This window comes from Triturus cristatus, chromosome 12 (assembly GCF_964204655.1).
Source record: "Triturus cristatus chromosome 12, aTriCri1.1, whole genome shotgun sequence".
Lineage (NCBI taxonomy): Eukaryota > Metazoa > Chordata > Amphibia > Caudata > Salamandridae > Triturus > Triturus cristatus.
Genome location: NC_140595.1, coordinates 26,241,444 through 26,254,453, shown reverse-complemented (window position 1 = coordinate 26,254,453; position 13,010 = coordinate 26,241,444). Strand labels below are relative to the sequence as shown.

General features: G+C 48.7%; 1 protein-coding gene across 4 annotated transcripts in view; it reads left to right on the top strand.

Moving 5' to 3' along the window:
• The window catches only part of SLC25A42 (solute carrier family 25 member 42), a 147,223-nt gene that overhangs the window by 96,981 nt on the left and 37,232 nt on the right, over positions 1–13,010 (top strand). The window lies entirely within an intron of this gene.

Genomic DNA, 13,010 nt, shown 5'->3' with positions numbered 1-13,010 from the left:
CTTGAGGATATTCAGGGTCAATTTATCGAACTGTTGAACGATGGTCAGGCTGCTACTAGACAGGTCCTTCAGTCCGGCCTTTATACCACCGATTCAGTTGCAAGGGTGATGGGGACTTCAGTCGCTACAAGGAAGCACGCATGGCGGAGAGGTTTCTCACCGGACGTGCAAAATACTCTGATGGATTTGCCTTCCGATAGATCAAGACTGTTTGGTGCCAAAGCAGGTTCTGCCTTGGAAAGGTTTAAGGATAGCAAGGTGATGGCAAGATATTTGGGCCGTCAATTGTAGCCCAGGGATTACAGGCAGTTTCGGAGGTTCCGTGGATATGACAAGAACTTGTCCTTTTGAGGAAGGCAGCAGCAGGAACGTCCAATTTCCTCTAAGTTGCAGGGTGCGGGACAGGGGCAGACAATGAGGAGCCGCCCATTAGCCACCTGCCTCTTCCTCCTCTGCCAACGTTGCAGGAAAGCAGCCATAGTTTTCCCATCTTGGAGCATGCTTTATCGGTGTAAGGACGGGTGTCCCGATTCCTTCCGCAGTGGAGATCCATAACAGTGCATCAGTTGGTGTTAAATATTGTAGAAAACGGGTATGCCCTACCTTTCCACCCTTTCCTCCCCAACAGTGTTTCTGTTCAAGAGATCATTTTCTGCTCCTTCAACTGGAGGTCCAATCCCTACTTCAAAAGGGTGCAGTGGAGCTTGTTCCAGAGAAGGAACGGGGTCAGGGATGCTATTCCTGGAACTACCTGAATGCCAAAAAGGACAGTTGTTTGCCCTTGATCCTAGTCTTCAGGATTTTGAACTTGTTCCTCAAGCTGGAAAGTTCAAAATGCTGACCCTAGCACAGGTGCTTCTTGCACTGAAGAAGGAAGACTAGATGGTCTCGATCGATTTTGCAGGATGCATATTTTCACATCCCCCATTCTGCAGTCACACAGGAAGTGTCACAATGGAGTCTCAATATTATCAGTTTGCAGTCCTCTCATTTGGTCTTACCTCCGTGCCTCGAGTGTTCACAAAGGTATTTGCAGCTCATCTCAGAAGGTGGAGAGTACCAGTATTCTCTTACCTGGATGAGTGTCTGAGTAAAGCCAAGCCTCCAGAGTTGGTGTTTCATCTTTTGTATTTGGCAACCCATTTGTTGTTCAACCTGGGCTTTACTGTCAACAAGCCCAATTCCTACCTAGAGCCCTCTCATTGCACCCTGTTCATAGTGGCAGGACTGAACATTGCCGTAAATCAAGCTTTTCCCTCCTCAGAGAATTATGGACATTCAGGCTATGATTCCGTTGTTTCAGAATGGAGCTATGGTTCCAGTCCTGAAGGTCTTGTGCCTGCTTGGTCAGATAGCCTCCTGCATTCTGTTGGTCACCCATGCACACTGGTAAATGAGGGCCCTCCAGTGGTGCCTACGCATGCACTGGTTGCAACACAACGGAGATCTCAAAGAAAGTCAGGTTCTCCAGTATTTGGGGTGTCTTTCATAGATTCACATGCTTGAATATTCCCCGTCGTCGAAGTGGGAGTCCCACGGTATATATAAAAAGCAATAAGTATCATGTATATATATACATATACACATACATAACCACATAAGAGTATATACATACCCAAATAAACTTATATATATATAGTTCAAATAACATATCAAGTTAAAAATACCATAGGATAGCATTGAGACATAGGAAAGCATTGAGAAAAAGAATCACTTTGCTAACATATCACTGTCACTTTATAGTCCAAACTCCAGCCAATCAGGCGCTAGCACCCTCTAGAACCTTCTCCTCAGAGGCTCAGGCCCTCAGATTTTCTACCGCACGTCGTGTGAAGGGAGTCTCCCTGAGCTCTGCTCAGTTCTTCATCTGGTTTGAGGTTTTTTATCTCTCATCATGTCTGCAAGTAAGAAATCTCTTTTCCGTCCTTGTTCATCTTGCGGAAAGTCAAGACTTTTCTCTGAGGATCCCCATGAGAAATGTATTTATTGTCTGTATCCTGATCATAAGGTGGCTAATTGTAAGATCTGCAGAACTTTCTCTCACAAAACTTTGAAAGATAGAGAAGGTCGCCTTTTAATATGGCTTCAAAAACTAAAGGACACAGACAACCCACTTTCTGAGGTGGAAAGTGTAGCCTCTGTCAAAACAGGAGTCTCCTCAAAGCGTGGAAGTGTCCAGGACTTGCCATCTCCTTTTCTGAAAAAGAAGAGACTTCACCTTGAGGAAGTGTCTACAGGCAAAGTCTCTGTCACCACGTCTGCGCCCCCGAGACGTAGCTCTCAGGCGTCTGTGACTCCGTCAACACATGTTTCCAGTCAGAAACTTTCAAAACCGTCGACGGGCCCGTCGACGGCCCCTCCGTCGACGAGATCGGCTACTTCATCAGCCTCGTCGACGACGGTGACGACGGTATCGAGTAGATATCCTTCGTCGACGACACTGACTTCGTCGACGTCTTCTCCGTCGACGATAGTATGTGTGTCTCTTAGAACTGTCTCGTCGACGATACCACTCACTTCTTCGTCGACGACTGGGAAGCTGGCGCTTCCGTCGACGTCTACAACTCCGTCGACGATGGGTAAAAAGAAGAAGAGGAAATCTTCCTCGTCGACGACAGCCTCGCCGACGACAGCCTCGCCGACGACAGCCTCGTCGACGACAGCCACACCGTCGACGACAGCCACCCCGTCGACGGCAGCCACCCCGTCGACGGCAGCCACCCCGTCGACGGCAGTCCCGTCGACGGCAGCAACCTCGTCGACGGCAGCTCCGTAGACGATTATTATTATTATTATTATTATTCTGAGTTTTGTATAGCGCCTGGTTACCAAATAGGCATCCCAGCGCTTGACGGCACAAGCCACTACTGCCAAAGACAGGGCCTACACGGGAAACAGAAAGGTTTTTAAAAGTTTACGAAAACGAAGAATACTGGCTTCCGCGCGCAGTTGTAGGGGCAGTGAATTCCACAGGGAGGCCACATTTATAGAGAACCTTCTGCCACCCGTTCTTGCCTTTTTCACCCTGCTGACCTGAAGGAGATGTTGATGGTCAGAGCGGAGAGAACGAGAGGCCTTGTAAGGCTGGACCATTTCCTCCAAAATGGGTGGACCCACCCCATGCAGAACTTTGTGGGCAATGCAAAGCGATTTAAATTTCACCCTGTCCCTCACCGGGAGCCAGTGCAATGCTCTCAACGCCGGGCGGGCAGATTGGCACCTAGGGAGACCCGTCAGGAGCCTAGCAGCCGCATTCTGCACTTGCTGCAGTTTATTCAGGGTAGCTTCGGGAGCACCCAGGAAAAGCGCATTGCTGAAATCCAGCCGCGAGATGATAAGCCCCTGGATGAGAAGCCTGCGGGTGGCTACTGGGAGTAGAGGCAGGATCTTCTGGGCTGAGCGGAGCAGGCCAAAGCACACGCCAGCAGTCTTTTTGGCATGGGTTTTAAAAGATAGGTCCTGCTCCAGCCATACCCCCAGGCTCTTAATCTCCCGCTTGGGGGAAGGTACCGGACCCAGACAGTCTGGCCAGCTGCTGGGGGACAGAGATGGAGAAGAGTTCCCCAGCAGCATCAATTCCGTCTTGGAGCCATTTAACTTTAGGGCTGAGCTGCACATCCAAGTGTAGATCTTTTCAAGACACGTGTGCAGCCGGTCGGGATGGTGTGCCGACTGGGAAAGGCCAACCACCAGCTGAGTATCATCAGCATAACTGATGATTTTAATACCCAGCGGCAGTACCACACTCTCCAGGGGGGCCATGTAAATGTTAAATAAGGTAGGGCTCAATGAGGAGCCCTGTGGCACACCACACTGGAGAGGAGATGAGGATGATTTTTCCTGGCCTTCCCATACCTCAAATGAGCGACCTTCCAAAAAGGAGGCGAACCATTCGAGGGCCAAGCCCGTTATCCCCACCCCAGAGAGCCGCTGGAGAAGCACCTGATGGTCCACGGTGTCGAAAGCAGCGCTGAGATCCAGGAGGATCACTGCCACTGAACCTCCCGAGTCCAGCATGCTTCTCGCATTCTCCACGACCGCCAGCAAGGCGGTGTCGGTCCCCTGACCAGGGCGAAAGCCCGTTTGGGAATCGCCCAGAAGGGAATTGACTTCCAGAAAGTCCGAAAGGCGGCTGTTCACCAGCTTCTCAGCCACCTTACTGATACCCGGCAGCAAGGAGATGGGCCGAAAGTTAGCGAGGTCAGCGGGATCAAGGTTAGGTTTTTTCAAAAGGGCCTTGACCACCGTGCCTTTCCAACTAGGGGGAACTACCCCCTGGGCGAGAGACAAGTTTATCAGGTCCGTCACAGGGCCACCAATTGTAGATGACACCTGTTTGAGGTATTTAATCGGTACTGGGTCTTTCGGGGAGCCGCTCTTCATAGACCCCAGAACCGCCAAAACTTCCTCCTTAGTGACCGGACCAAGGGAGGCCAGCTCCACCGATTGCGACTTACGTTGGGAGGTGGAACTGTCCTCCAAGGGCAAGACCTCACCTGGCCGAGGAAGGGAGGCCAAAATGTTGTCAATTTTATTTTTGAAAAACGAGGCCAGTTCTGTACATTTTTTACGAGGGTCCTCGTGGCGAACCGGAGGGTCGGGGGCATTCAGTAGCTCCTTAATAACCCTGAATGATTCTTTAGAAGAGTTGGCCGCCGAGCCTATACGCTCTTCAAAGAATCCTGATTTTGCCACCCGAATAGCGGATTTATACCTGCTCAGGGCCGCACGATATTCTTTGCGACTCGACTCACTCCAGTCTCTCCTCCAGGACCGCTCTAGTCTCTTGCATCCCTTCCTCAGGGTTCTCAGTTCAGGTGAGTACCAGGGTGCAGAGCCCGTTCTCTTCCCCCTCGTGAGTTGTATCTTTTTAGGTAGGAGAGTGTCCAGGGAATCCACGAGCCAGGTATGAAGGTTTGCGTCAGCAACTATAGGGTTAGATCCCAGGGAGGGCTGCGTGGCCCCCAAATGCAGCATCCAGGTGTCAACTGGAAGCCTCGACCAGGCTCTCTCTAGGGTGTGTACCCGTGAAACCACTGCATTCGGACTGTCGAATTGCCATATTGCGGACACCAAAAAGTGGTCTGTCCAAGGCAGGGCAAGAGCCGAAGATGAAGTAAGATGGTCCAAGTTGGAAAATATAGGATCGAGCAGATGGCCCTTCTCATGAGTCATGCCCGAGTTGGCCAGATTAATTCCGAACGATTTAAGGTCGTCAAGCAAATCGACTCCCGCGGCATTAGTGGGGTCCTCGAAATGGATATTGAAATCCCCGAGGACGACAAAGTTGGCAGTCGAAGAGGCAAGGAGTGCAGTAGTTTCAAGAAGGGAATTATGGAAGCTACCCAAAGGTCCAGGGGGGCGGTAAATCAACAAACCAACCAAAGACGACGATTGCTTCGTCGACGGTCGCCTCGACGACGGTAGGGTCAAATTTTGCGACAATGCCATTGGTGCCAATGTCAACGCCAGCACCAGGGTCTGTGGACAGCTCCTTAATGCTTCGTCGTAAGGCCATGCTAGACCCAGTTATGTTACCACCTGGACCACGGCCACCTCGTCAACTATTTCCCTCAGGGGATGAGGACGATTCGGATGAAGGCGATCAGTCTCTTTTTCGGGATGCTCATAGTCCTTCGGAGCTCCATATAAAATGCCAAGAGTCTGAGGAGGATGAATACTATGAACAGGAAGAAGAGCAAAATCCCTCTGCTCCGGTTCCTATGATGCAGCTTCCTGTGCAGCTTGTTTCCAACCTCCAATATATGTTGGAAGACTATAATCGTCGTTTTCCAGCATCCCCTCAAAATACTCCACGTGAAGCGCCATCTGAGGTTCCACCTCATCCTATATTGCCAACGATACCCACGCCCTCCACACCTGCACTGCCTTCCAATGCAGAGGATGATAATATGGACAATCAGGATACGGAAGAGGGCGAGCTCCCAGAGGACGACACTATGGCGGACTGGGATGATTACCAAATCAATTCGCCCGCATCACCGCCAAGGTCACCAGTCAACTCGCCACCTGTCGACATAACAGGGTTCCATCAGCTGATGGAGAGAGCAGCACAACGCTTTCACCTTCCCATGGTGGTTAGGGAAGAGGACTGTTTCTTATATGACTTCAAGTCCCAGCCTCAGAAACAAGTACGAGCTGTGCCAATCATAGACTTCATATGGAATGAAGGCTTAAAATTAATGAAGACACCTAATTCTATTCCGGCGGTGCTCCCACGCCTGGAGAAAAAATATAAAGCTCCGGATTCTTCCCCAGCCTGCTTGGTGTCTCAACCTAAGCCGGACTCAGTGATCACACAAGCGGCACAGCGCCGCTCCAAGAATCCATCATCTCCAATGTCGGCGCCTCCGGACCGCGACGGCCGTCGCCTGGATGCCATAGGCAAGAAGTTTTCAACCATGGCGTCAACAACGGTCCGGGCTGCGAATTCCTTGGCTATCCTCGGCCGTTATGATAGACAGATGTGGTCGGACATGGCTGCATTGGTCAAGCTTATACCGGAGGATTCAAGAGCGGAAGCTCAGAAGATCCTGCAAGAGGGAGAGAGGGCGTCATCCGAGATCATTGACTGCTCTGTTGACATCGCATCCACCGGTTTTCGCCAATTGGCGGGAGCAGCCGTCCTAAGAAGACAGGGCTGGCTTCGATCAACCTCTTTTCGGCAAGAGGTCCAGGCTAAGATTTTGGACATGCCATATGACGGGGAGTCATTATTCGGCCAGCATGTAGAAGATACCTTGCAAACCATTAAAAAGGATACGGATACGGCTCGTTCCCTCGGCACTCTACAGTTTAAGAAGCAGCCCTTTCGAGGTGCGCGCGGCCGCGGCACCTCCTCATCATCATCCTTTCGTGGCTCCTCGTCCCAATACCGCTCGTACAATCAGGGGCAACAGCGGTACTATTCACAACCGCAGCAGTCCTACAGACAGCAAACTAGCAAGTCATACAGAGGAAAGTCGAATTACAGAGGAAATTCAACCAAGAAGCAGTGACTCTGTACGGAAAGAACTTCCTTTTCCCAGTTGTCCTCTAGTTCTTGTTGGAGGAAAAATCTCCCAGTTCTTTTCAACCTGGTCCTTAATCACTTCGGACCGCTGGGTCCTGGATATTATTTCAAGGGGCCACGCCCTAGAGTTTGTGAAGGTTCCTCCACGCACACCTCCATCCGGGCCGCCACCCGCCCATCTCAGAGAACTTTTCAAACAAATCCAAATAATGTTAAACAAGGGTGCCATCGAAGTGGTTCCGAAATTTCAAAGAGGGTTGGGTTTCTATTCCCGTTTTTTCCTCATACTAAAGAAATCAGGGGAATGGCGTCCCATCCTCGATCTCAGATTGCTCAACAAATTTCTCAAGACTCAGTCCTTTCGGATGCTCACATTGAAGGACATCCTCCAATTCTTTTCTCAACAGGATTACATGACAACGATCGATCTGCAGGACGCATATTTCCATGTGCCCATTCTGCCACGTCACAGGAAATACCTACGGTTTCGAGTGGGCCACAGGGACTACCAATTCAAAGTCCTACCCTTCGGACTCTGCTCAGCCCCGCGGGTCTTTACAAAATTCCTAGCCCCCGTGGTGGCTCACTTACGACAAGAGGGTATTCAGATATACCCCTACCTGGACGATTGCCTCATCAAAGCTCAATCCTCCCACCAGGCGGCCCTCGATACCCAGCGCTGTCTCGATCTGTTTCAGTCCCTGGGGTTGTCGATCAATGTACAAAAATCTCAACTCACGCCGACTACGTGCAAGACTTTTCTCGGCGCTTGTATCAATACGAGCACAACCATGGCCTTCGCTTCAGCAGAGCGTCAGGAACGGATGGAGCTTGCGAGCTCCATCGCAGCAAATCAGTCAGTTTCAGTCCGCATATTAAAATCCTTTCTGGGAATGGCGTCCTCATGCATCGCTTTGATCCCTCTCTGCAGACTAAAAAGTCGCATCATCCAAGAGGAGTTAGACAAGCACTGGCGCCAGGTTTCCGGTTCCTTCAACGATCAGGTCGTGGTGTCACCCCGCATGGCTCAAGCGCTGCATTGGTGGACTTGTCCTGCCAACATCGCAGCAGGAACATCCTTTCTGTCGTCAACCCCAGAACTCGTCCTTACCACGGACGCATCCATGGAGGGTTGGGGCGCACATTTTCAAGATCTATCCGTCAAGGGCCTATGGTCAGCAGCTCAGCGTTGCTGGCACATCAACAGACTGGAACTGATGGCCATTTTCTTGGCGTTAAAATCCTTCCGCCTGCGATTCCAAGGGAAGTCAGTCCTCATTCAGACGGACAACACCACGTGCATGCACTACCTGAACAAACAGGGCGGGACAAGATCTCCACTGCTCTCCCGTCTGGCGCAGAGGATTTGGAGTTGGGCCATACTCCATCAGATGACGTTACAAGCAATTCATCTGCCTGGCATTTCCAATACTCTGGCGGATGCACTCAGTCGGTCAGCATCATCAACCCACGAGTGGGAGTTACATCAACCGACGCTGGAATTTGTCTTCAACCTTTGGGGTCACCCGACAATCGACCTCTTCGCAACCCCGCAGAATGCAAAATGCCAGTCCTACGCAAGCTGGTTTCCCCACCAAGGGTCGTGCGGAAATGCCCTTTCGATCAATTGGTACGGGATATTTGCGTACGCTTTTCCGCCGATTCCGTTGATTCCGCGAGTGCTGCGGAAGATGAGACAACAACCGTGCCATGTACTTCTAATAGCTCCACGGTGGCCTCGGCAAGCATGGTTTTCGGAGTTGCTTCTCCTATCCCAACACGAGCCCATCCTTCTCCACCTGAAGCCGGATCTGCTGACAATGAACGATGGTCGGATATGCCATCCGAATCCCAGATCTCTCAGCTTGTCGGCTTGGAACCTGAGCACCTTGAATTTGCTCATTTGAACATTCCTCCAGCCTGCAGGGAGGTGTTAGCTAAGGCAAGAGCTCCATCCACAGTGAAAACGTATAAGCTCAAATGGAAGCGATTTTGTCATTGGTGTGCTTCCGCCCACATTCATCCTGTGCACGCTCCCCCAGAACACATTCTGCCGTTCTTCCTACAACTAGCGCAGTCTGGATTATCGCACTCTACCTTAAAGGTCTTTCTAGCAGCAATATCTCGCTTCCGACAAGACGGCTCGTCCTCTCTCTATTCATCCAGAGTCATGCAACTATTTTTCAAGGGTCTCTTCCGCATGTTCCCGCCCATTCGGCGTCCTCCACCCACGTGGCGCCTGAACATCGTGCTGGCTCAACTTATGAAGGCGCCCTTCGAACCCATCCACTCTGCGGATGTCAAATTTTTAACTTGGAAGGTGGCCCTCCTCCTTGCTCTGACCTCTTCCCGCAGAGTCAGTGACATTCACGCATTTACTATAAAGCCTCCGTTCCTTCAATTCAGGTCGGATTGTGTCATCCTCCGCACTAATCCGGTTTTTATACCTAAAGTGCCATCCGATTTCCATCTTAACGAACCGGTGCTCTTAAAGACTTTTTTCCCGCATCCACAAACCCCGGCGGAGCAAAGCTTACACTCTCTGGACTTGAAGAGATGTCTAAAATTCTACATTAGCAGAACTCAATCCTTTCGCAAATCTGACCAGTTGTTTGTGGCCTACGGGCGTGCTTGCAAAGGACAATCTGTCACCAAACCTACTATTGCCCGTTGGGTTTCATCAGCAATCTCTTTTTGCCATCAAAAAAGCTGGTAAGCCTCTGTCTTCGGGTGTGAGAGCCCATTCAACGAGGGCTATGTCATCTTCCACTGCCCTGTTCGCTGGTGTGCCCATCCATCAAATATGCCGGGCAGCTACGTGGTCCAGCAGGCACACGTTTACGAAGCACTACTGTCTGGAATCCATTAACGAAGCAGACACGGCTGTGGGACAGGCAGTTCTACGAAGTCTGTTTAAATAAGGTGAGCCTCTGCTACTTCCCTCCTCCTGGGGTGTTATTATTATTGCGCTTTAAATACATTGTTGGTATTACATGCAATATCAATACGGCTTGGTCAGCCGAATACTGTTTACTGCTTACTATTCTATTCAAGCATGTGAATCTATGAAAGACACCCCAAATACTGGAGAAGAACAAATGTTACTTACCTGTAAACTGTGGTTCTCCAGTATTGGTGTCTTTCATAGATTCACATGCGACCCACCCTCCTCCCCTCAGAGGCTCTCTTCTCCTCTTTCGGCTCTATGGTCACTCTCGTGCTCGAAAATCTGAGGGCCTGAGCCTCTGAGGAGAAGGTTCTAGAGGGTGCTAGCGCCTGATTGGCTGGAGTTTGGACTATAAAGTGACAGTGATATGTTAGCAAAGTGATTCTTTTTCTCAATGCTTTCCTATGTCTCAATGCTATCCTATGGTATTTTTAACTTGATATGTTATTTGAACTATATATATATAAGTTTATTTGGGTATGTATATACTCTTATGTGGTTATGTATGTGTATATGTATATATACATGATACTTATTGCTTTTTATATATACCGTGGGACTCCCACTTCGACGACGGGGAATATTCAAGCATGTGAATCTATGAAAGACACCAATACTGGAGAACCACAGTTTACAGGTAAGTAACATTTGTTCATCTCCAAAGACACTGGAGCGGATAGTCAACGGTGTGGCATGTCCGATAGTCTATCTCAAGGGAAGCCTTTTCACCCTTCTTCCCTGGTGGGAATGATTCATATCAGTCCGTTGGAATTATGGGTAAAATGTCTGGCTCTCGAGGCCTTCTTCTCTTTCATTTGCGGTTAGTCCATGCAGGTCTTGACAGACAATACTACCGCAATGTGGTACATAAACAGGTAAGAGTAGGGTCGTATCTTCTCTGCAGAGAAGCTCTCCTACTCTGGTCCTGGGCTAAGGATCATCGATTTTATATCATAGCAAATCACTTGGCTGGATTTCTAGACCTGTGTGGGGGCAGTTTCAGCATTTTTCAGCCAATCACAAGTGGTGTCTCCGTAAGTGGTGCTTCACATTTTCTGGCTACAGGGGACCCCTCAGATAGACCTTTTTGCCACTCAAATGAACACACACTGTCCATCATTCTGTAGCCTTTAGTATCTGATGCAGGAAGCATTGGGAGACCCATTTCAATTTGACTGAGACTCCCAGCTGTCTTGCGTGTCCCCCCGCCAATACCCTTGATTCTTCGGGTTTGGAGGAAGGTCCGCCAAGACTGGGCCCAAGTCCTATTAATAGTCATGGACTGGCCGCGAAGGGTGTGGTACAGTGCTCTTCGTCACCTCTCCCTGTGCCCTCCACCTCGATCACAGGGCAGCCCTCCACTCGCAGAGGCAGGTTCTACATCCCCACCTACATGCCTGGATATTGAGTGGGGCAACCCGAGTTCTTTTTCTCTTCCCCCCTGATTTGGTGGATGTTATTTTATTAGGCAGAAGACACTCCACCAAGTCATTGTACGGTGACAAATGGGCTGTTTGTAAAGTGGTGTGGTGAGAATTCTATAGACCTCTTAAGGGTCCATTTGTCTTACATTTAACGTTTTTCACTTTCTCTGACGCAGCAAGGCTGTACAGTTAAGGGATATTTGTCTGTCCTTTCTACATTCCTTTGTTTACCCCATAAACCATCTCTGTTTAAGTCCCATATAGTGTTAAGGTTTATTAAGGGGCTTACTAATAAATACCCTCCCACTCCATGCATTATGCCTCAGTGGGATCCTAATTTGATGCTAACTTACCTTGTGTTCTCCGTTTGAACCTTTACATAGTTGTCGTTTAAGACTACTTACTTTAAATGCAGTTTTTCTAGTGCCTACAACGTCTGCTGGACGGGTTAGAGTATTGCAGTCCCTTAGTGTTAAGCCCCCTTTCACGTCTTTCTATGTGGATACCTTGGTTTTGAGAACCAGGGCTGCTTTCCTGCCAAAGGTGGTTACTGCCTTCCACTTGGGCCTGTCTATCGCCCTTCCTGCTTTCTGTCCTCCTCCACATCCATCTAAAGAAGAGGAAAGGCTTCACCAATTGGACCCCAAAAGGTCTGTTAGCTCCCCCATCCAAACCCTTCTTGTAGTGGTTGTGCTCACTGTATACAGCAGAGAAACCGTTGCCAAAGGTTAGTAACTTGTTCTTTAGGGGCCACTTGTTGAATTTTAATTGCTGCAATATAGTTTTGAGAAGTTTTTTCTTTTGGAATACTGACATTTCAGGGAAAACATTTGGTCTATGATAGACCTCAGAAGTGTCCTCCATAACATGGGCTATGATATTTTTCCGGCTTCATTTATAAATAAGTATGTGGATTAAATATTTGGGGGTACCTGCAGGCAGCGGGCAATTACTCTAACATTTATGACTTCAGTAAAGATCACTGCGATGCAGAACCAGAATAACAAATAACCATTTCTTTTTGGCCAGTGTTTCCTGCAGAAGTCATGTGCATTATGATGATATTGATGAATGTTCCATCTAGATTTTTAATATGGTCTTTGTTTGATGAGGTTGAATTTTAGAGTGTTAGTTTTGTTCTTGAACTTGACTTCTTTTGAGTGTTTGTATGAGGTTTTTATAAAGTCGTGTAAGGCATATTCTTCTCTTATCAGGTAGGTTTAATTCATCATCTTCATGATTTTTCATTTACATACATCTCTTTGTGTTCATATAAGATGCAGTGTCAGCATTTACATTTTTCTCAGGGATCAGTAGGGAAGAGGAATGGTTGTAGATATTGTTAGATTTTCACTATAATTGGCAGTGGTGTGGTCCTTTTGTATCTGATAATGGTTAGTTGACTACTGATATTTGAGTAGAGGTACTAATTAAGTTTCATAATGTGTGGATTTTCGTTGACTAGTCTTTTTTATTTTTAACCTGGGCCCTTTTAATAAGGTTCTTTTCCCCCATTTTGTGCACATACAAGTACTAGTGTTTCTTTGTTAATTAAAAGCTGGGTGTTTTTCTTGGCATTAGTTATCTTGGCAAGAGTACGTTTGCA